Raw genomic sequence first — 20,379 nt, forward strand, 5'->3', positions numbered from 1 at the left:
GAACTGCCGGCATTTAAAAATGGCGCCGGCTGGCTTTATGCAAATGAAGCCCGGGAAATTCAAATCCCGGGCTTCATTTGCAATTGCGGTATGACTACATTACCCTCCTATTTCGAATTAGGAGGGTAGTGTAGACATACCCCTACAGATTTTTGTGTATTGCCATTCCTGATATCTGATTTATGTCAATTTATTCTTTTACACTAAGAAACTGCACCATCTTCTCAAGACAGTCCCTACACAGGCACAGGAACAAATCTACACAAACACATTCCTAGAGCCCCAACCAGAGTTATTCTATCTACTACCCAAGATCCATAAATCTGGAAATCCTGGACGCCCCATTGTCTCAGGCATTGGCACTCTCGCTGCAGGACTTTCTGGATATGTGGATTCTCTACTCAGACCCTACGCCATCAGCACTCCCAGCTATCTCAAAGACACCACTGACTTCCTGAGAAAACTATAATGCATTGGTGATCTTCTAGAAAACACCATTCTAGCCACCATGGATGTAGAGGCTCTCTACACCAACATCCCACACATAGATGGAATACAAGCTGTCAGGAACAGTATCCCTGACGATGCCACAGCACAACTGGTGGCTGAGCTCTTTGACTTTATCCTCACACACAACTATTTCAAATTTGGGGATAATTTATACCTCCAAACCTGTGGCACCATTATGGGCATCTGCATGGCCCCACAATATGCCAACATTTTTATGGCCGACCTGGAACAACGCTTCCTCAGCTATCGTCCACTAGCACCCATCCTCAACTTACGCTACATTGATGACATCTTCATCATCTGGACCCACGGGAAGGAGGCTCTGGAAGAATTTCCCCATGATTTCAGCAATTTCCACCCCACCGTCAACCTCATCCTGGACCAGTCTACACAAGAGATCCACTTCCTTGATACTACAGTGCAAATAAGTGACGGTCACTTAAACACCACCCTATACTAAAAACCTACGAACTGCTATGCCTACCTACATGCCTCCAGCTTCCATCCCAGACATACCACATGATCCATCATTTACAGCTAAGCACTAAGGTACAACCTCATTGTTCCAACCCTTCAGACAGAGACAAACACCTACAAGATCTATACCAACCATTCTTGAAACTACAATACCCACCTGAGGAAGTGAGGAAACAGATCAACAGAGCCAGACGTATACCCAGAAGCCTCCTGCTACAAGACAGACCCAACAAAGAAAATAACAGAACACTCACCATCACCTACAGTCCCCAGCTAAAACCTCTCCAACGCATCATCTGTGATCTACAACCCATGCTGGACAATGATCCCTCTTTCTCACAGCCCTTGGGAGGTAGGGCAGTCCTTGCTCACAGAAAACCCACTAACCTGAAGCAAATTCTCACCAGCAACTAAACACCGCACCACAGTAACTCGAACTCTGGAACCAATCCCTGCAATAAACCTCTGCGCCAACTCTGCCCACATCTCTACACCAGCGACACCATCAGAGGACCTAACCACATCAGTCACACCATTATGGGCTCATTCACCTGCACATCTACCGATGTAATATATGCAATCATGTGCCAGCAATGCCCCTCTGCCATATACATCGGCCAAACTGGACAGTCCCTACATAAAAGAATAAACGGACACAAATCAGATATCAGGAATGACAATACACAAAGATCTGTAGTAGAAAAACTTCAATCTCCCTGGACACACAGTAGCAGATTTAAAAGTAGCCATCCTGCAATAAAAAAAATTAAAAAACAGACTTCAGAGAGAAACTGCAGAGCTACAATTGATCTGCAAATTTGATACTATCAGTTTAGGATTAAACAAAGACTATGAATGGATAGACAACTACAAAAGCAATTTCTCCTCTCTTGGTATTCACACCTCCACATCAGCTGCTAGAAGTGGGCCTCATCCTCCCTGACTGAATTGACCTCATTATCTCTAACCTTACTCTTGATTGGAACTCTTTTCTTATGCCTGTATATTTATACCTGCCTCTGGAATTTCCACTATAAGCATATGATGAAGTGGGTCTTTGCCCACAAAAGCTTATGCTCCTATAAATCTGTTAGTCTATAAAGTGCAACAGGACATCTCGTTGTTCTGGGTTAACAGGCTTTCTTTTGGCCTCCTATTGCTAGGGAAGAGAACCTCATTCTCCTTACTCACTCCTTGTTGCTAGCTCAGGTTCCCTTCAGTTGAGTGCTTAAATCCACCCTTAAGTAAAATTTATTTGAATGTCTAACAACACATCCAGCCACGCAACCGTATGCAACAATCCCAAATCATCAACAGTCATGCATACTGAATAAACAAAAAACAAGCGTAACAAGAGTGGCATATTTGACTCCTATCACAGCCATGAGAAAAGTGCAGCCTTATCCATTATGCATGCAGTCCTCGTTGTACACTAAATTCTTGGTGCTATGGATGCCTCATTCATGGAAAACCTGCATTTCCATTTGGTACCTCTGGGATCAGTTCTTCTCAAGAAATGTAAAACTTGCCACAAATGGGAAAAATATGTTTTCTTATGTGTGTGTGGCAGGGGAGGGATGCTTGTATCTCTCTTGTTTGCTTACAAAACATATTTGTCCTACAAGTGAATTAAACATTTTTACTAGAAAACGTGTGTCAGTGTGATGAAATATCCTTTCCCAATCCTAAAAGAGTTGCCTCTGGGTAACAAGACAGTATGGTATGAGAACCGGAGTTTAATTCAGGTACTCCTTTTCCCCTAGAACATGTCTAGACTGCAGAGCTTTTCCAGGATACCTGAGCTTCCAAAAAAGCAGACATGTTCTTTCTTCATCCCTGTATTCCTCTCAGGGAGTGTCTAGACTACAGGGTTTTTTTCAAAAAAGTGACCTTTTTTCAAAAAAACTTGCCCTACATCTAGACTGCTGTCGTGTTCTTTCAAAGTAAATCGAAAGAACGCAACTGTTTTCTTGATGGCAGAAAAGCCCGTTTTATGAGGAAGAACACCTTTTATCAAAAGTACTCTTTCAAAAAAAGGCGCTATGTAATGCAAACTGTGCTTTTTCGAAAGAGAGCATCCAGACTGCCAGGGTGCTCTCTTTTGAAAAAGTGGCTTGCTTTTTTGAAAGTACTGGTTGTAGTCTAGACACTCTTTTGAAAGAAGCTTGCAGTCTAGACGTAGCCCCAGTGAGAGGAATAAGGGATGTTCCAAAAGAGGTCTTTTTTCCTACATTTGGCCCTATGTAGATGGGCCAAATTTTGGAAAAGCCTCTTTAGGAAAAAAGCGGAAAAAGATATGCAAATTGAGGTTTGCAATTTGTGTCTCTTTTTCCTACTTTCCCCAGCAGTGTAGACATAGCCTAAGTGTTTATAATAAACCAGAGCAGACAAGAAATCTCTGGTACAGTGGCAATTTTCTGAGGTACTGTACTTTGCTGTAGTTCACGGAGAACAAAATCCTGTAGGGTGACTTGAGGGGAAGTTTGAGCATGCTCATTACCTTGCAGTATCTGGACCTAACATAGAAGAAATATTTTTGCAATGAAATAGCACACTGATATAGCTGGAGCATTGATATACAAGTATTAGAGAGATCCTTGATTGAAACTAACTACACCGAAGCTGTCTCAGTAGAGAAATTGCCTACTCTAAAAAGTGACTGAATAAAATTGGCATTGTGTAGCTCCGTATCACTTGCCTTTCAGTGATTCCCAGTTCACATCCATGCATTCAGCCTATAGTTTGCTGGTTCTAGGGATTCTTGCTGACTCAGGTTTTGTCAGCTCTTAAAGATTCTGCAATTGGAGTTAATTTTACCTGTCTTTGATTTACCAGCTGGAATTGATTCCAGGTGGCTTTCACCAATAAGATGGGTATATATGAGTATATTTAGTTTGACTTTATTTTTCAGAATTGGTTTAGAATTTGTTCAAGCAGGAAAGGAATTTCATGGATTCCTTGCCGTGATTCATAGACTAAGGCTCCAGGGAGAGAAATGAAGGTCAATGAGTTTCCCCATCCATTGCCCCTCAGAACAATCATGAGCACTCTGCATACTTGTAAGATCCTCCCTCGTGAAACCTATAGTGACCTGAACTGCTCCTTTATGTGCAAGTAGGAGCCTCGGTCCTGGAAACAGACATACCTATACAGACCCTTACCCCACGTTGCCATCAGTAGGGGGTGTGCACTACCGTCTGCTCTCTTTTAGGCAAGGCACAGAGAATAATAAAAGGTGTATAAAGGGAAACAGACACACAAAAATGTGGCTTTACAAAACAGGTTCAAGTGCAATGAGAACAAGGCTATAAGGAGCACAGAAGGCCATTTTGCTATGGCAGCTGAACTAAAAAACACAAACAAGCCAAGTGAGACTTTTGACTCATATGAAAGAAAAAAAGAAAGTCTCCTAAAGAGAAGAACAGAAAGAGATTTCTTTCTCTGTCCTTTAGCACTGCAAAAATATGGGAACATTTATGGATGCTCGACTAGGTATTTTCTTTATAACTCTCAGTACACTACATGTAATATCAGTTTTAATTGAAAATATTCTTGTGTTCTGTGATTTTGATGGCATTTGTCTATCTCTTTCATTTCCAGAAGCACACTTCTCTGTGGAAGATAACTTTATGTGAATTTAGCTGCTGTCTAATGATTTTTACTCGCAAACAGTTCTGAACAGTTAAACTATACACCAAGTGGCCTCTTTCCAGAAGTAAGAAAATTGCCCAGTATCTATAACATGCACCTCCTATGAAATGTTGCAGGAGATTGGGGAGAGGAAAGGGAGCAAAGAGGCAGTCATGACTAAACTACAAGCACAAGGAATGATACAGGGGAGAATAAATTAAGCCTTTCTTCTAAATTAGTAGTAAATCTGGAAGTAAAAATATAACATCATCAAAGGGCCTTACTGTGTAAGCTGCTGAAAAATTGAAAATCAATACCAATGTAGTTTGTGATATTTGTACATACAGAAGTAGTTGTTTTATTTAACAATCCCAACCCATTTAGGGGAAAATAAACAGAATATTTTTTTATAATGTAACATTACCGAGGTAGGAGCTGCTATGAGATACAAAATGGATTGAATTGTTCCGTGTACTGAAGGGTGGATTTGTGTGTGCTTATTCACAGGTAACAGGTTACTGGGAGGCGTTTCTTGGTCACAAAAGTTCATTTATCCTGATTAGCAATAGTGACTCAACTTCACATAAAGCATGCTCCCTCACTTAAAAATGTTCACGGCTACCTTGTGCTCAATACAATGTGGCAAGTTTTTCCTCTAAACTTGCTCTCCAGTGATACAGTATATTCAGATAGCAAGTTTACAGGGACACTGAAATAGCATGCCCATTATTTTAAAATCTATTTCAAAATAACGGGTGCATTTAAAGACACGGAATAGCTATTTTGGGATACTTCCAGTATCCTGAAATAGTGCCATTGTCTAGACATAGCCAAGCAGACCTCTTTCAGAATGTCTGATCCCCATTTCAATTATTTTGTAATCTATAAGGACTAGAGTGTTGAAAACAACTTAGCCATGGTCAGAGGACAAAGACATTGTGGGTATGCAGCCCATTCAATATTAATTGGGTGGCAGGTGAACATTAAAAAAGGAAAAACAAAGTAGGTTATTCTGAGTGAAAGAGCTGTGCACATGCAGAACTCCATAATAATGACAAGCTGAATGTTATTTCTTTTTAGCACTTTTTTTTCTTGCACCTATCATTAGCTCTGAAATATTAATAGCAGGAGAGTTGACAGCTCTAATTAAATAAGTTAAGTAATTATGCATGCATTGTACATATTGAAATTACAATCCATCTAAGATTTTTCTTGTTCCTGCATTCCAAAGAGGTGTAAAATGGCAACACTAGAATGTTTAAAGTTGAATCCCCATTGAGAATGTTCTAGATGAATCCAAACATTTCCTTTACAGGGAGGTTCCCCATGTCTTTATGTGGCTGCAACATTAATCTTCCTCATATGGTTCCAGGGCTCCTCCAATGTGTCAAGTGCCTGATCTCATCCTTAAGTCAAATGTAGGGACTTCCAGAGATTAAAACTCATGACATAGAACAAGAGGGGATAATAAAACAGCAGAAGTTCACCAGAGTTTGCCCCTTTCCACAGTTTCCATTGGCTGGGAACGGCTATTTGCAGCCAATGGGAGCTGAAATTGGTTATATCTGTAGAAGTGCAGGTAAATATAGCAGTGACAGCTTGCCAGGGGCTAACCAAAGAGATCTAGATCCAGCCCATGGATTGGTATTTGCCTGCCTCAACTGTAGAAAGATCCATCTTGATTCAAACATACAGGATATATGGACTATTGCCTGCTGGAAATTTCTGTTGGTTCCATTTCCATATTTAAAAAGAAGGTGGCTATGCTGGGCAAAATTATATGCAAAGCAGATTATATCCTTCAGATACCTGGCAGGTTGTAAATGTTGTCCTAATTGGACACGGTCCAGGCATGATTGTTTAAGGCCATCTAAAATGCATCATATGAAAGGAATATATGACATAGAATGAATTAGAACTGGAGAATTCCTCTCTCTGATGGAGAAAAGTTTTGGCTCTATACTGATGATTCTATTTCCAATATTTTATATGGGAAAATGCTCCAATATTGGATTATTTACATGGGCCATGACAAATTTAAGCAATTTAGAAGATCTGGGGATTTGCAGAGAAATAAATCACAATGACCATGCTGTGCTCTTGGCAGATTAACACCTGATGAAAAAGTTATTTTCTATTCTGCGCCCAGCTTTTGCTGGCCACAGGGCAGATAATGGAGACATTGAATTGACCTTTTCAGAGGAGAACATGTAACAATGATCAGAATGCTTGGGTAACTGGTTTTCTCAGCACGGAAAGCAACCATATAAAATAAAACCCAGAGCAAACACGGGCTTCTGTGGATCATCCTGTATTTACTAGAGTTAGAGAGCACATAAATACCATTGGTAAAAATGCAAAAAGAATGGCTTCAATAATGTTTTTGATAAAAACTTCTATTAAAATGTTGATAAAAATAACATACAAATTCATGGAAAATCTACATTTTGATGAAAAAACAAGTGTTACATAAATTTAAGGCAATTTTGGTCCAAAAAGGCTTTTTTTTAAATTTATTTTAAATTGTTGACCAGCTCTACTATTTTTAGGCCAGCTGAAGATCTGGCTCAAAAGAGTTGTCAATCACAAAAATATAATTTTGCTGCTATGCTTGGAAAACAGTTCTCAGTCAGTCAGAACATGGAAAGGAAGAAACTGCAATAAGTTGTCTGGGAGTTTCAATCAAAAATGTCCCCTCACTTCTTGGTGATCGTTCCATGCCCCTCCCCCGTTATTATTTGCATTACATCTACAGTTGGCTTCACTGGGCTGCTTTATTTCAGTGAATTTAGCAGTTCTCTTTGGGCGAGAGAGTCAAACAAGGACCAATCTCATTCCTAATCCCTTTCAATCTCATAAGAAAGAAGAGAATTCATTTTGGCTCATTAAGGATTCCATTCAGCAAAATCCATTTTAATGCATGGCTCAGCGCCAAGCCATGAGAACCCTTTTGGAGAGAAGCTGCTTATGATGAAAGAGCCCCTCATAATCAGTGCAGACTCCTCTTTCATTCTTTTTCTCTTCTTATTTTTTAGACAGACTTTTCAGTTTGTAACTAGCCTGCCCACTCCACAGACTCAGGGGATCCCCACTATTTTGTCTGCTGTCAATTTAAATGATTACTTTTTTGAGGTATCATTTAAGTCGGATCTCTTGTTACATTAGCTTTTGCGGGTAATAAGTTCTAGGACTGGAGTCAGGTAGCATGATTAACTAAAAATATTCTGAATGCTTTTTAAAACTGAATTCTCCAGTGGAGTGTTAACCGCCTATCTGAATATGTATACAGAACCCTTGGTGCTGTCGTATGTTAGTGTGCTAATTTATGCACTTAATTTAAGACATGAGGGTTTAAAATTTGGGGTCTAGCTTTTCATTTCTGCAAGTATGGGTTGGATGACAAAAACAGAAAAAGTGAATTCTGGTTGCATACTAATTTCTAAATGAATAGTAAAGCTAGTCACATTACCTCTTCGATGGCTCAGTCAGAGTAACATTTACTCAGCAGAGGAGCAAGGTGGCTGCAATTTAAAGATAAGGTGCAGTGGGAGAGCTGTGTGGTGGAAGGCCTGATGGGCATCTTATGCTGCTTTCTTTTTGGAAATGATAATATGATTTATCTTTCATATAATAAGCAACTATGGTTTTCATGAAATAATAATCTGGCCAAGATTTTCAAAAAGACACAGATATTCTGTCCTCCAAGGCTGTCACAGTCCAATAGCAAAACCAGTGAACAATGGGTATGGTACTTATTTACCTAACTGATACTTCCTGGCTACGTCTACATTGGCATCCCTTTCCGGAAAAGGGATGCTAATGAGACGAGTCGAAATTACAAAACCGCAGGGGATTTAAATATCCCCCGCGGCATTTGCATTAACATGGCTGCCGCTTTTTTCCGGCTTGGGGATAAGCCGGAGAAAAGCACAAGTCTAGACGCGATTCTCCGGAAAATAAGCCCTTTTCCGGAGGATTTCTTATTCCTACTTGAAAAGGGCTTATTTTCCAGAGACTCGCATCTAGACTGGCGCTTTTCTCCGGCTTATCCCCAAGTTGGAAAAAAGCGGCAGCCATGTTAATGCAAATACCGCGGGGGATATTTAAATCCCCCGCGGATTTGCAATTCCAAAGTGTCTAATCTGCATCCCTTTTCTGGAAAAGGGGTGCAGTGTAGACACAGCCCCTGTGTAGCGTGAAGAACATTCCAGAAAAATGGCCCCTCCTTCCATGAGCACTGAGGGGCTCATAAGGTTAAACATGATCTGTCTGAAGTGCTTCTCTGGATCTCATTACAACAGCATCCAAATGTCTCACAATATTTTTTTAAATAAGAACATAAGAATGGCCATACTGGGTCAGACCAAAGGTCCATCCAGCCCAGTACCCTGTCTACCGACAGTGGCCAATGCCACGTTTCCCAGGGGGAGTGAATCAAACAGGTAATGATCAGGCAATCTCTCTCCTGCCATCCATCTCCCCCCTCTGACAAACAGAGGTTGGGGACACCATTCCTTACCCATACTGGCTAATAGCCATTTATAGGCTTAACCTCCATGAATTTATCTAGTTCTCTTTTAAACCCTGTGATAGTCCTAGCCTTCACAACCTCCTCAGGCAAGGAGTTCCAGAGATTAACTATGCGCTGTGTGAAGAAGAGTTCCACAGATTAACTATGCACTGTATTTCTGGCCACAACACCCCCTCTGAGGAAAAAAAGTATAATTCCCATTTCACAGATGGGAATCTGCGGGACAGAAAGATTCAGTGGAATAGGGAACTAAACTCAGGCATCCTGAGTCCCAGACTCATGCCACTGGAAATCCTTCCTCTTTATGCACACAATTCTGAGTGCCACAGATGGTTGTGACCTATTGACCACAGACCAGATTCTCAGCTGGTGTCAACAAGTACAACTTTATCAAACTCAAGGGTACTACACTAATATATATCAACAGAGATTCTGGCCCTGTGTTTTTTAATTCCACTCTAGTTCCTTATTTATAATGGAATAAAGTAGATATGAGCTTACAGATGACCTTGAAAATGTTGTTCAAAAATAGGAAACCCATCTAATTGTTCATATGAGAGACTGTTAATTAATTCTAAGAGACTCACAGCTTGTCTGCTTGCCCTATTGGTAGGGTATCATAGGTACCACACTGTCTTCTGGAGATGTATTAGCTACTTAATGGAAAAGGTCAGTCCTCACTGATTAACATTCAAATCTCATTTAGCTTCCCTGGTTCCCCCCGAGGGCAGTTTGACTTCTCACAGCATGGCGGGTTTTATACTGCTTTACAACATCTGCCTTTGGAACTGAGGGTGGGGGGTATTTCGTTGCTCCAGCTGAAAGCTAATAACAGTGTGAAAAGGTTGAGTTGGTGTCATGGTGCACATAGATCAATGCTACTACCATCTGAGATGCTTCCCCAGCTCACAAAGTGTTTCAGCATGTACCTCGGTGGCCTGTCTCCAAGATGCTGTGTTATGGCTCCTGGTCCTATCTTTTCCCCTTTCAATCAACAGTTGTGACTAGAGGTAGATGTAGGGGAATGTGCTTGTCCACCATTTTGCTAAATCCATCTAGGAATTCAAATGTGAAGTGCTCCTATCCCTTTTCTATTGCTTTTTTGAGAATATTCAAGTGGACAGTTTATTTGAATACATGTTTGGAGAGGAGCTTTTATTCCTGCAAATATAGTTATTTGTTGGCAGCTACACTTTTTCATGGTTTTAAATCTGTGCAAAATTCTCCCTCCCCTCATGAGCTAAGCATGCGGTTGGCATATTTTTCATCTATAGTAGTAAACTTATTAACCTTACTTATCTGACCATGTACAACTAAACCCTTACCTCAGTGGCGGACTCTTTCATTTTGTTCTGCGGGTATAACCCTCATCACTTATAGAGGTTCTTATACCACTCTTATCACCACAGCACTTGCACACCCACCAGGAGTGAATTAAGGAATGTGATGTGACCACACATCTGTCATGTGCAACATAGTGCTTTGGTTTTGGTAGGATTCGGGGTTTGGTTGTGACTTGTGTACATTCTGCTGTGGGTTGTGCCCATGAAAGCTCATGATACCATCTAAATGTTTTGTTAGTTTCTAAGATGCTGCTAGACTATTCATTGTTTTTTAAGTTTTTTCCAGTTACAGACTAACACGGCTGCCCCTCTGAAACTCTGCTGTGTGTTAGTTATAGAAGGCTGATTGAAGAAGTGCTTTTCGTACTTGGAGCAGAAGGTGGTGAAGCTTGTGTTGGTCTTGATTTTTGTGGGTGTTTGTTACATAGCCTAAAAGTCCCATTTCTTTTACAGGTGAACTCTCCTCTTATGGTAGAAAAGTTCCCTTATGTGTGAACAATGTCCTGAAGCTTTGGGTGATCTTGTGGAGATGCTGGATGCAGGCTATAGAGCGCCTTCAAGATCGGGACCAACATTTGATTTGGCAATGGGAAGCCAGCACAAGAAGTAAATGGCAGGTCTGGTATGCTGTTGTCCATGGTAATGAGGCATGTGCCGTAGCATTCTTTACTAGTTTGTGTTTTCCGGTGGCTTCATGCCCTGGCATACCACATTGCTGTTACATTTTGTTTGCTGAGTGCCAGCTTCTCCCCCCGCCCCCAGTGAGTTTCCATAACAAATTTCATGTTGGTGAGCAAAATAGAAACTTTCAATAAATAGCTGTGCATCCTTATCAACAAAAATCTCTTGACAATATTAATGAAATAACTTCTTGGGACAGGGACTGAGGATGGAGTTCAACAGGAGACATCGGCGTTCCAATGCTGAGTGTCACAGCACCTAATTGTTAGATGACTATAAAATGGTCGTTTGCCCCTAGGTTGTAGAGGACGATGATGAGGACCTAAGTGGGATCAGGTCATTCCCTGTAAAGGGCAGTAGAAAGCTGCAATTAAGGGAAAATGCTCAGAAGGAACAAAGATTGCTTGAAGAGAGCAGAATCCAGCATAGTCCTGGGATGCGGGATGAAGACTCAAGCCAGGAAGGGCTGGGAGTTGCCTGCTAAGGCAGAAGAGACCCAGGGCAAGCAAGAGAAAAAAAGTCAAAAGCCCTCCAGTCAAGGGCCCTGGTAATAGGAAAAGTAATATTTGTTTGTGGGTGTCATGGCTCCTTTCCCACTCTAGCATGATAAATGCAGAAGTGAGGGCCAGCAAGTGTACCCCAAAACCTTATCTATCAGGATTTGGTATAAAACTTCCCCCCAAAATCTTACAACCCTAGATTTTGGGAATAAGACTTCCGCTGCCACCACCCAAATTAATAAAGAAACCAGGGGAGAGACCATTTGGGAAAATCTCACCCCTAAAGTAAAAAGCAGGACTCCACCATTAACCAATACCAGGTTAATAAAAGGAAAAGAGAAAACTTTTATTATCACCACACTATTCCTGTTGCAAGTATAATAACTAGATGGAAAAGTAACAAGTAATATACTCATGGAGAAACTCCATGGGCCTAGAACTTAGTTACAAAGAAAAGCCAAACATCTTTTAAAAAGTGCACAGACAGCAGACCCCATACCCCAAACATAAAACAATAAAACGTAATGGATTTATCTAATTTTACCCTACTTACAGAAAGTGAAGAAGGAGTCTTTTCTTGGAGGGAGACATAGGCTACAACTACATTGGCAAGATTTTGCGCAAATACTTTTAACGCAAGAGTTTTTGCGTTAAAGTATTTGTGCAAGAGAGCGTCTACACTGGCATGTGCTTTTGCGCAAAAGCATCCGTGCCAGTGTAGATGCTCTCTTGTGCAAGAAAGCTCTGATGGCCATTTTAGCCATCGGGCTTTCTTGCCAAGAAATTCATGTTGCCTGTCTACACTAGCCTCTTGCATAAGAACACTTGCGCAAGAGCGCTTATTCCTGAGCGGGAGCGTCATAGTTCTCGAGCAAGAAGCACTGATTTCTTACATTAGAACGCCAGTGTTCCTGTGCAAGAACACACAGCCAGTGTAGAGAGGCAGCAAGTTTTTGTGCAAAATATTGCCAATGTAGACACAGCCACCGTGTCTGTCCCCCTCAATAGCTGGAGAGAACTGCCTCCAGAACAAAGGAGGAAAAAACCAAAAATGTCCTTTGTCCCAGTTTGAAATTCCTACCTACATTCCTACTGGCCACTCTACCTGGCTAGGTAAGGGACATAGTTAACCCCTTAGTCCCTGGGCTGCTGGCTAACCCGCACGATCATGACAGTGGGACTTTAAATTGGGAGTTGGAGTTATTTTCTGTGATAAACCTAAACCCCAAGGAGTGGTATGTTATCATCAGAAATCTTCATAAAATGTGTCTGTCTAAGCATCCTTTTGAGGGAAAACTGATTAGCAGGACCTGGCCACAAGAGGGTGCTTAGGTGGTAGATACACTGCTACAACTATTTAAAATTAATCCACAGTGGAACAATCGTTGGATCACAAAGAGAGAGACCATGACTCTTTAACCCCGTATCCAGAAAACCCACCTGAAAGGTGAAAGAACCCTGCTCAAATCTTTCTTTCATTATTTATCCACAGGGGAGACTGAGTTTGTGCCCCACATCAGAATATCCCATAGCTCAGCCATTAGCAATCTCCAGGAGACCCCTCATATTCAAATCCTTGTTTTCCTTGAGTCACAGAGGGGAAGAATTGAACCTGTGTCTGCCATATCCTGGAGGAGTGCTCTAACCACTGGGCAAAAAAGTTCACCAACCCTCCTCCTGCTACCCCCAGAGTTTGAATGAGGCCCAACATGATGGATGGCTTCTGAGCACACCTAATTGACCAGGGCCTGCATAGGTAGAAAATGCTCATCTTCACTTCATTCTTGAATCCCTCTAGGCTAATGCAGTACAGGCAGTCAGATGCCTGGATAGGAGAGCAGTATGCATTTGCAAAGCCAGGAACTTAGACACCAAAGGAGTTTTTACCCTGAAAACTTAAGCACCAGGGTAGATTAGACACCTACAGGTTTGACTGGATTTTTGTGGATCACAGTGGAGCCAAAACTGGGACCTAGCATGCAAGTCTGGGGTTTAGGCACCTAAGTACTTTTCTGGATCTGGGCCCATGTCTTTATTTGTGTCTCATACGGCATGCTGCACGCTGTTGGCAGTTCACAAATCTTCCTTCTGATTTCTGAGGGAGGAGAAATTGTGGTCTCTAGTCTTATTTAAAGAAAGAAGAAAATAGAATATAGTGTCAATTTTTCTTGCTGTGTGCCTAGCAAATGAAATGGCAGCATCTACCACTTCACCTTGAGCTTTAAGGGGAACCCAATAATATGTCCACCTTGTCTCAGGTGGACATTCACTTGTCTTTTCTTCTCTCATCTGTTCTCTGTTGCTCTTTTTCCCTTATCTTCTAACGTTCTCTTTTCTTTTTTCCTTTTCACCAAAAGGCTAAAGCAATGTCTACACTGGCCAGTCTTGCACAAGAACGTATGCAAATGAGGCACAGCGATGAATATCACCACGCCTCATGTGCATGCATAATAAGCCACAACTTTTGCACAAGGGGCTTTTGCACAAAAAGGAGCAGTGTAGACTGCTTCTTCTTGCCAAAAGCCCCTTGTGCAAAATGGCGGTTCATTAAGTATGCAAATGAGATGTGGTGATATTCATCACCACGCCTCATTTGCATATATTCTTGCACAAGACTGGCCAGTATAGACGTAGCCTAAGTGCCCTATTCCTTTTTCAGTGATCCAGATGTCAGTTCTAACACTTACATATAATACTAGCTAGGGCATTGGACTCCTCTCTTTGTAAAGGTACCTTAATCATGCAGATCCTTAGTTTCAGGTTCCCTAATCTTACTGATTTATCATAATAATCTGTCATGGACTGAGATGCAGCCTTGAAACTAACTTTGAACCTTTACAAAGCCTACAATTCCCTAAGGAAGATTATTCACTTTTCTCTGTGCCACCATAAATATATCAAAGAAAGGAATTCCAAAGTAGAAAATAAGGCATGCCTTATTTTAACCTAGCAAAATGTTTCCACCTTCCAAAAGTGTCCACATTCTCCATTCCTTTCAAACATTGTGTTGCATGGTCCTTTCAGCTGTAAAGTGCCTAAGGACAAAGGAATAGAAGTTGAGACTGTAATTTTTCTTATCCTGGGATTTCTAAGAATGTTTTGATTACTGCCAAATGAAAACCTTTAACAGAGTTAGACTACTTGAAAGAAATGTGTTAAGGAGTAATTTGAGAGGTGTTTGTTTTGGGTGATTTCAAGGATAAAAATCCAATATTGGCAGGAGAACTGGGGAAAAACTCTGAGGTTTGCTATGATAAAGTTACAGCTAATATGATCAGAATGAAAAATCTGATTTGAGTTAAAGCTGTGTGAAATGTTTGCAATGAAACTTGAACCTCGATAACACTCGGTTGTTATTTGTTCTGTTTTAATTTAGGATTTGTTTCTAACACTTCATTCCACCTGTTTGAATATGTTTCAAATGAACCTGGGTTGGCTGATATTTTTTTTCATTGAAACAAGGTGGAATAATTGATTGCAACATGAAATGAAGTCATCAAATTGAAGGCCAGAAGGGACCATCAGATCAACTGACCAGCTGTATATCACAAGTCACTAAATACCACCTAACCACCCTACAAAAAACCCAAAGCCTAAAGTTACTAAAGAATTGTATGACAGAAAAAGAAAAGGAGGGACCAAGATGCACCACTGGCAGAGTATTGTTTAAGTGAGTCAAATGCAGCTACTTTGAATAACTTTCACTTTGAATTTTGAGGCCCATTGAAATCTAAACCTGAGAGTCAAGCTCAGGCGGCCAGATCTTTTGTGAGTAGGTGTCACTCCCTGAAAATGATGGACATTATTATTTTCATAGATTTCAATGGAGCTATGAAGGAACTGACCTACTACATGGGAAACCTCCCTAATTAAAACAATGAGAATATTTTAACCAATCTCTTTCTAAAAAACTGATATATCCTTATGCGAATATTGACTTTAGATGGAGACTTTCTATGAAACCTTACCACATATTTTTTTCTTAATTGCAGCAGCCCAGAAGCTTTAAAAGAGTCAACTGGGAATAATGTCCAACTGATGGGTAAAAACATCATTTTCTATGTGAGACAAGTGGAGTTAAAAGTAGCATCCTCCCAAGGAGGCAAGTTAGTGCAGAATATTGTCTCAAGATGGGTAAGGTTTCTGTTCAGGCTTCATCTCACACTCAACTGATATCTCGTGCTCTTTGGCCAGGGAGATCTCTGGAGGTTGCAACACAAAGAAGCGTAGGTACTGACCTCTGCTCTGGCCAGAGGGAGCTCAGCCAGGCCCCATGTACCTTGGTGAGGGGTTGCTTGGCTGCTGCAGGGTGCGGAGCACCTGCTGATCTTTGTTGATGGGTGTTCTAGTCCTGGAGCACCCACAGAGTTGGTGCTTATGCAAAGAAGTGCTAGGTTCACACTTCCAAGGTGATGTTAGCAGAGTTGGCTTTGGGACCCCTCGAAGCCAATGGCATTGCTCCCAATAATTTAGGACAAACTGAATCCCAGAGGAGAATCCCACTTTGGTCCTTTAGAAAAAAAGTATGAATGCATTATGGTCACGCAGGGAGCTGGGGCAGCTTTTTCATTGTCGGTGAGCTTGGGGTGGAGTCTCCACCCTTTCCTTGTTGAGACTGAGTTGGAAAAGTGATCTGATGCAGACTGTGGTGGCCAGGAATGAAGCGCTGGTCCCACATCTAGAGTGGGAGAGAGCAGTGATCCACAGATCACACCCCACTGCACAATGTTCATTCTATGGGATGTTAATTACGTTTGAGCTGTAGCCCAAAGAACTATTCCAGTAACTGCCCCCGGAGTTCTTAGGCTGCACAGTGCATAGTAAAGAGCCCGTCACCTGTGAAAAATACTAAACATCTGTTTCCCTCTCAAGATGTCTGGTATTAATATGTATAAACATACAGCAATGTGACGCTTAAATCTCTTGAAGTTCAGCTGATGTCTTCTCAAGACTGACTGCAAAGCATTTGTTAGCTTTCCCTCTGATGCCTTCATTTACAGCTTGCTGCAGCAGTGTCCGAAGAGAACACATTAGCTAGCTAATTAAAATGGTCTGTGAGTATTTCCCCGGACTGAAATCTCATTAAAGGTCCAGCCTCTTCCCAATACATCCCAAAAGATCTTTCCTGCTTAGCGAGCTTACCTTTTCTAAAATGATTTTTCTCCATCTTGCTCCCAGCTGCATCATTGCCCTTCTGACACAACAAGCGCACACTGAGAAAACCTGTCTGCTCTTTCATGCAGCCCTGTTAAATTAGTGGCGGCAGATCCCTGACAGGAAGGAAGATGATTTAAATTCGGGGAGTTTCCAGGATGGCAAAGCCAATGAAGGAGTGTGCTTTGTAATCCAGGCACATATTCACATTCATCTTCCAGCAGGACCACTGGGAACAATCAGGTACTAAAGGGGAGTTTAAACCAGATCACTTTTCATCTGCAGGATTTTCAAAACAAAGTGCTGGTCCAAATACAGCGCAGTACCCAAGTTATTTGGCAAAAGTGCTAGGAAGACAGGACACAATCAAGTTCCTTTGTCTGGCATATGGCAAAGTTGCACAGCAAACCTTTCTCCTTTCTATACATTTACACATTACACTGCATTTATTGTACATTGCATCACACATTTGGAGGCTGGCTTGGTCACTTTGTAGGTACCAATTCCTATGCAGCATGTTCTGTCTACACATGGCTTACTCATTACCTCATCTTATGTTCCAGGCTTACATTACCCATCGTAAATGGGTCTCTGGGGGTTCGCCCTGGTCTTAGTTAACACAGACATTCTCTTTCCAGCCTGATGATCTATTCACCTCTCTGATCCAATCCCCTGAGAAAGAGTCTCACTGTGGATGCACATTAGGCCTACATGCCAATGCTTTTGGGGGTTTTTTTTATGTTAACATTTGTTTTACTTGCATAATATTCCTATTTGTCTTTGCTTTCTTTAAATTTACTATTCAACAACACTGTCCTGAGACCATTTGTTCATTTAAAATCATAGAGTCATCCTGCATTAGCCCTTTATAAACTATTATTAAATGTGTCCTTCATGCAAAATGTGGCCTAGATTTTATTCAGGCAAACTTCCATTGACGTGAAAAGGCCATGTCCTGAGGACGTTACCAAATTGTGGTGACCCTCATGCAAGGTGAGGAAGATTGCAAGGAGTCTGCATATCTCCCTCATTCCTCCTCCCATCTCCTGCCAGGCAGGATCTAGTCACCATGGCAATCCTCTTACTCTCCTGACAGCAGAGACAGCTGCATGCTAGTGACACTGTCCGTTCTAATCTATAGGCTCTTGTACCACATTCATCACAGTTATTTCTGAGCCCCAACCAGTCATGCATGAAGCAATGTGACTAACATCCTTCCCCCCCACGCCTCCTCCGCACACATGCATGTTTGCTCTCTCGTCCTTTCCCCAGGGAGAGAAGTGTGTTCACCTGAGAGTCTTGCTTTGGAATTTCCTGTTTAATATATAGAGATGTACATTATCATGTGTTTGTTACAGAAAGAAGGGTGGGGGGAATGTTCTTTGCACTTTGAGTGGGAAGTGGTAAGGTCTGTGAGAGACCTTAGTCCTGTGAAGTCCACAATGTCAGGTTAGTCTTTGAAAAAGCCCTGTCACCTGTACAGGCAAGCTTTGCCCTTGTAGAGACTTCTCTTGTGCCTGCAGAGCAGAGTTGGCTGCCATGGTCTTCACCCCAGATCCTTAGTTGATGTTTTAGATATCTTGGCCCTTGAGTGCCTTGAAGCTTGATGTAAAGTTCTACAAGGAGCAGAGAAGAGGTCTAAAATGTTATGGAGCATAGCCCACGTTACCAAGTAGATGTAGCCCAATGACCTGTGCCATGTGGAGTTCTCAACTGGCCCATTGGTGGACCAAGCTACTATCAGAGAGAAGCACCTCACCAACTGTGCTGTCAGATGCAGATTAGACACTTGGGAGGGAAGATTCCAAGGGGATGGAATAATCTGTGCATTCCCCTAGCATACTTTGTGAGTCACATGCACACCAGAGCCCTCTAGCACTTTCCACCACTCACAATAATAGAAGCCGTGGAAAAATGAATAAACCCCCTTCTGAAGTTCCCACCCAACTGGACATGCTCTTTTTTTGTTTTTTTCTTGATGGTGTTTTTTGGAGCTTTGTTTATTTTTAAATGGTAATTTTCAGGATGAAGGTGCCTACTCTACTCATATATAGGAATTCCTATCTGGGCTGCTGTAAATGACCACGTCTGGCTTTTTATTACTGACTTTGAAATCATTGTTTGTTGTTTTTATACTACCACAGGTCAAGTCCATAATCACAAAAAGACACTCCAGAGTGTACTTTGTTGCCTCATAATTCACTTCTTGTGTGGCTGAAGGCCCTGAGGTTTGTGTGTCACTACTTAGCCCAGACACGTGATTTCAACAAATCAGCATGCAGCTTCTTGTTCATAGATGCCCAATTGTCCCCATCTGCAGGGCTATGGGGAAGCCTCTGAAAACTTCTTCATTGCACAAAATTAAACTCAAATTACCATTGTTGAATATTTCATATTAATCTGTTGCCCGTGCACTCACTCAAATTCATAACACAGGTTCGACCGCTCTGGTCTGGCCACATCTGTGGTCCGGCATAATTTTAGTTAGTCAGATGTCCACTTATCATGGGTGTGGCCAAATTTCCCACAGTCCCATAAAGTTTGTTTATAGCCATCAGACCTGGCTCTGTGTTCTGTGCTGTTATTTAGCTCTAATTTACCCCTACATGTCTTCTATGATCCTAGTAAGCAGTGGAATGTTGGTAATACTTCTAGATAATAGTGACCTTCCATGGTCCAGCAAATTTTCTAGTTTAGAACCTCTCAGGTCCAGAGGTTGCTGGACTAGAGAGGTTCAGCCTGTACATATGGAAAAGTAGATAGCTCAGGCTGATAAAGGATTCATCTATGTGGATTTTGGATAGTTTTTCTAACAAGCACAATTAGAATAAGCCAGGACTTTTTTCTTCCATATCAATTAATGTGAAAATCACTGCAGGATGGTTTTGCTTTCTGAGCAGTTGTATCCCTAATGTATATGTCTATCTCCAGACAAGAATATCTAGCTAACATTGACAATTGGCCTATCAGTAGTTGGTCGTATTTCTAGAGTGCTATCTCTCCCTCCCCCCACATCTAACTGGCTTCATCAGTGGTCTTGCCAATGTTTTGGGGCTGCCTTAAGGAACAGTCTGATTTGTTTCATTTCCCTACATATATTAAGGAGTAATATTTTCTAAGTGGCATGCAAAGTCATACACACTGCTGTTTGGGCTGTAGGATGTTTTTTAATTCACATAGGTTGGTTTTCATCACTGTGTCAGGGTCCCTGCTCAAAACAGGGATAAAATCAGATCTAAGTGAATCAGTGGCCTTGTGCATGACCTCAGCACAAGCATGAATTTAAGCCAGAGAATGCAGTTTTCAAATGCTGGCATCACTCTAGATTGTGCGACTCAATTGAAGATACCTAATGCTAGTTTTTGTTTCAAAGTAAATTGAAACCACAAAAACACAAAGTGCCTTCAGCTTCAATAAAATCTGAATTAAAATTGCTAAAATAATTATACTTACTTTCTTAAGTATCAGGGACAAAGGCACTGGCAATTTGAGATCCAGCTAGAGCTGGTGAATATTGGATGAGGGGGAGAAATCTGTTGCATTTTAGAATGTA

The 20,379-nt window shown here is 41.4% G+C and overlaps 1 pseudogene; it reads left to right on the forward strand.

Moving 5' to 3' along the window:
• Positions 1 to 508: 508 nt before the first annotated feature.
• LOC149523978 (uncharacterized) lies at positions 509 to 11,656 on the forward strand (annotated as a pseudogene).
• The last annotated feature ends 8,723 nt before the right edge of the window (positions 11,657 to 20,379 follow it).

Source organism: Pelodiscus sinensis, chromosome 8 (assembly GCF_052426305.1).
Source record: "Pelodiscus sinensis isolate ZL-2025 chromosome 8, ASM5242630v1, whole genome shotgun sequence".
In the NCBI taxonomy this organism is placed as follows: Eukaryota; Metazoa; Chordata; order Testudines; family Trionychidae; genus Pelodiscus; species Pelodiscus sinensis.